The 4,823-nt window shown below is 48.1% G+C and overlaps 1 long non-coding RNA gene across 1 annotated transcript in view; it reads left to right on the forward strand.

The window, feature by feature from the left end:
* Window positions 1-4,823, forward strand: part of LOC107185153 — a 19,693-nt gene that overhangs the window by 298 nt on the left and 14,572 nt on the right. The window contains exon 2 of the long non-coding RNA XR_001516076.1: window positions 4,541-4,546. This is a non-coding gene — a long non-coding RNA (uncharacterized LOC107185153). The remainder of the gene's footprint in view (window positions 1-4,540; window positions 4,547-4,823) is intronic.

Here is a 4,823-nt window from a genome sequence, read left to right on the forward strand (position 1 = left end):
GTAGGAAAAGTCAGATGAAGCTAGTGGGTACATTGGTGTAAATGTATGTGCTGTCTCATGAACCTGACTGATTGGGGTCAGAAATCAATCGCTGAGCTTTCTAGCAATGCACGCCAGGAGCTTATTGTCTAGCAAGGGCACAGCCCAAAACAAGTGAACAAACAATAAATAAAAATTTTTCATACGGAGGGGAAAGCAAGAGGAGAGAGAGAGAGAGAGCTTGGGTAGCAGGGGGTGAGCAGGGAAAGATGGCACGTATACCTCCATCCCACCTGTTTAATTCCATGTTGAAAGTCCTTACTACGGTCTGTATCCCCCATTCTTCAAGGCCAACATGGTCTTACTGGATCATCACCTCCAATCACCCAGGTTTCAGCCACATACCCAGCTCACCCGTCACCACAACAACCACAGGGAGGACAGAGGGCAACGCGGGAGCCCAGAGCCATCAAGTCGAGAAAGAGGGCTGCTGCCCAATCCTCCCTTCCTTTCTTCCTTTCTTTCTTTCTTCCTTTCTTCCTTCCTTCCTTTCTTTCTTTCTTTCTTTTAAAGAGGGATTTTTTTTATTATTGATTTCAGATAGAAAGGGAGAGAATGATATAAGCATCAATGAGGAGAGAGAATCATTGATCAGCTGCCTCCTGCATGCCCCACACGGGACCGAGCCCACAACCCAGGTATATGCCCTGACCGGGAATCAAACCGTGGCCTCCTGGTTCCTAGGTTGACACTCACCACTGAGCCACGCCAGTTGGGCCCAGCCCTCCCTTTATGCTTCTCCACCCTTCCACCAGGGTCCCTCATCCCCCTACCAATCACCAAAATAATTTCTGGGCAGATTAAAGACTTCAGTGTAAAAATAAACGGACTCATAGAAAACCAAGAAGGAATAAAATGGTCAGGCACCCTTGTGAATGTGCAAACACTGAAGGCAATCGGTCACAAAGAGAAACGTCAACAGTCTTCCTGCATAAGCGTTAAACGCGTGCGCTGGTCACAAGCACAAAACTGAAACAGGAGCTGACCCACCCCTCCTAATTTGTCCGAGGCGCAGATCCACAAGGAACAAAGGGTTCCTTGTCTGTGAGCAGGCACAGGCTGGGCTGAGGCCGGCGCCCCCCCCCCCCCCCCCCGCCTCAAGACTCTGAGTTGTCTGCTGCCCCTGAGGGCTCCCTGCACCGCTGCTCGAATCCCTAACAAAGCAAAGATGAAATTGTGCTGTGAATGTTGGTTTCTATCTCCACCTTCATGGTCCATGGGCCCCTTGACATCCTAGCATTTTTATGCTCTCCAGGCCAGCGCAGAGTGGAACTCAGTGACTCTTTTTTTGGTGGATATCTGTTATGTTTTCCAATTACATAGCTTTTGGTAAAAATTGTAGTTAAAATACACATCACATAAAATTTGCCATCTTCATTTTTTGAGGAGCTGCCATGTTATTTTCATAGCCCTACCAGTTTACCGCCCCACCAACAGAGCACAAAGTTCCAATTTCTCCTCATCCTTACCAGCACTTGTTATTTTCTGGGGGTTTTGATAGTAGCCATCCTACTGAGTGTGAGGTGGCATTTCACTGTTGTTTTGATTTGCATTTCCCAATAAGTATTTTAAAATATATTTTTATTCATTTCAGAGAGGAAGGGAGAGGGAGAGAGAAACATCAATGATGAGGGAGAATCATTGATCGGCTGCCTCCTGCACACCCCACAGTGGGGATGGAGCCCACAACCTGGGCATGTGCCCTGACAGGGAATCAAACCGTGACCGCGGTTTATAGGTCGGCGCTCAACCACTGAGCCACACCAGCCAGGCCCAATAGTATGTTTGTTGTTTTTGTTTTTTTAATGAAAGAGTTAGCCGGCTAAAAATAAAAAAATCAAAAAAATTCATATGGCAGCAATGATGAAGGGTTAACATCTTTTAGATGTAAAATGATTATACAAATCTCTAAGTAAAACATTAGGATCCCCAAAAGATAAATGGACACGGACAGACAACTCCAAAAGAGGAAACACAGCGTAAGAACAAATAGTCAGCATCACATGTAACCAAAAAGGACAGAATATGATGCCATGTTTTACCTGGTAAGATTGTAAAGATCAAAAAATAAAGAGCCCGGCTGGTGTGGATCTCAGCACTGCTGACTGACCCGACCACTCCTGCATTGAGGACTCGCCCGGGCCTGGTACCGCGTGGCCAGGCCGACACTGCCCCCTCGTGGCAATAGTGTGAAACTACAACCTGCCGGATGGAATCTCCGTCTTCTACCCACTGAAGACAGAACAGGTAGTTTAGGATCTAGACCTGAGTTCCCTTCGTCCAAGAGGCTGACTATTCATCAAACTATGACAGCTTCCTGAGCCCTGATGCCCCCAGCCCCCTACCTACACAGTAATCTTACCTTGGGACATGCACATCATAGGATTAACCGTATGAACTTTCCGGTAGCTGACCGTTCGCGTTTAACATGTAAAAACACACAGACACATACAAGAGACACACACGAACATGGCCCCAGACCTCACCCTCACACACACACACACACAGACACGCAACACCTCCACACACTCCTCTCCTCTGGGGACACACAGACGGATAGCCCTCAGAGAGCTGTCAGCCGTGGGACAGGAACTACCACCAAGCTCTACACGACCGCACCACTACCTAATTCACACACAACACCCCTTCGTCAGCTCCACTGCGGTATCGTCACCTCTCCCTTCCCACCTCCTCCTCAGCCTCAAACTCACCAGGGACATCCCATGTTGAATATCACCTCTTTAATCTCTAGGGACCAGCCCACATCTCTGCTCCACTATTTTTTGTACTTAATACACATAGAACCCCTCGGGGTCTAGTTAAAATGCAGGTTCCCATTCAGTGGCCGAAGGTGGGCCCAAGAATCTGAATTTCTACCCAGGTTGTAGGTGGTGCCAGGGCCACACGTTGAGTCGCAGGCTTTGCTTCTTTCTCTGGCCACAGTTTCCCAGGAGTTCCATGCTATGGTCTCATCCCAGGCCCTTCCCCCGCCCTCTGCCGCCTGGCTTCCCCACCCCAGCACCCCACCCGCCCACTGACTCCAAAGAGTCACTGATGAGTGAAGCCAGTGGCCTAGCCTCAGGCTTTGAGGTGTTTACATCTGGGCTGCCCCTTCCTGCCTGAAACGTCTCCACCTGTAGATTCTGGGTGATGCCTGGTGGGCCTCCTTTTCTGCATCCCTCTGACACCCCTTGAGGGCTCTGTGGCAGCTCATGCCCACACTCAGGGGCTGCTAGGAAGCTCCGCCTGGGCCCTAACAGCTCCTATCGCCACTTGTCTAAGACCAGCCTCCTTGGGTCGCTGTAATAATGGCAATGCCTATTTCATGGCATGACTGTGAGAATTAAATAAGTTAATACATATCACCTGCTTGGAGCAGTACTCGAGGAAGAGTTTGCTATTATTACCTTCAAGATAATAGCCTTTGCTAAAGTCCCCAAATCTCCAGAGATTGTGACCTGAAGGAAGACCTTCCTACTACAAGGTTGTGGACAAATTCTTTTTTTTTAATCCTCACCCAAAGATATATTTACTGATTTTTAAGGAGATAGGAAGGGAGAGAGAGAAATATCGATGTGATCGGGGTACATTGGTTGGCTGCCTCCCATACCTGCCCCGCCCAGGGGTTGATCTCAAAACTTAGGTATGCACTCTGACCGGGGATCAAATCCACAACCTTTTGGTGTATGGGATGAGGCTCCAACCAACTGAGCCACTGGCCAGGGCTGGACAAATTCTTTTACCTACCTACCTACCTACCTACCTACCTATTTATGTCTCTTTTCTCCTAAATATCTCTGAGAGGTCTCTATTGAGAGGCTAATCTCTCAGCAATATCTCTCTTACACTTCTTTTTTTAAATATATTTTTATTTATTTCAGAGAGGAAGAGAGAGGGAGAGAGAGATAGAAACATCAATATGAGAGAATCATTGATCGGCTGCCTCATGCACACCCCCTTTTGGGGATCAAGCTCACAACCCAGGCGTGTGCCCTTGATGGGAATTGAACCCACGACCCACTGGCTTTATCCACTGAGCCAAATTGGCTAGGGCTCTCTTACACTTCCTAAAATCTCTTCCTTTTAACAAGCCCGAGGCCAGTAGCCAGAGAGAGAAGCAGAGAGTAGGGAGCCCCCTGCTGGACAAGAGGCCCATAGCACGCTTGCAACTGAACATCTTAAATCGGTGAGTCAGAGGGCTCCCTCCTCTACCTTGTACTATGTATCTGTGCAATATCTAGTATTTCACAGGTTTATGACTTGGAGGAAAACTATACCTCGAAGAAGCAAGCTAACTTTACATGATGTCAGACTGGGAACTTTCACATACGGCAATTCTTTGGATCGTTTTTATTTTGAAGATGTTGAAGCATATATAAAAGTGGAGAGGGCCCTAGCCAGTTTGGCTCAGTGGATAGAGCATGGACCTGGAGAACAAAGGGTTCCAGGTTCGATTTCAGTTAAGGGCACAGACCTTGGCTGCAGGCTCCTCCCTGGCCAGGCCCTGGTCAGGGTTCGTGTCGGAGGCAACCAATCAATGTGTTTCTCTGACCTCCCCTCTCTCTTCCACTCTCTCTAAAAAGCAATTCAATAGAAAAATAGCCTCTAGCGGGCTTTTAAAAATAAATTTAAAAAATAATAACTAAAAAAAAAAAGAATAGCCCCAGCTGGTTTGGCTCGATGGATAGAGCGTAGGCCTGCAGACTGAAGGGCTCCCGGTTCGATTCCGGTCCAGGGGTTGGGTTGTGGGCTCGATCACCAGTGGAGGGGGACCCTCCCCTTGG

Source organism: Myotis davidii, unplaced genomic scaffold (assembly GCF_000327345.1).
Source record: "Myotis davidii unplaced genomic scaffold, ASM32734v1 scaffold109, whole genome shotgun sequence".
Taxonomy (NCBI): Eukaryota; Metazoa; Chordata; class Mammalia; order Chiroptera; family Vespertilionidae; genus Myotis; species Myotis davidii.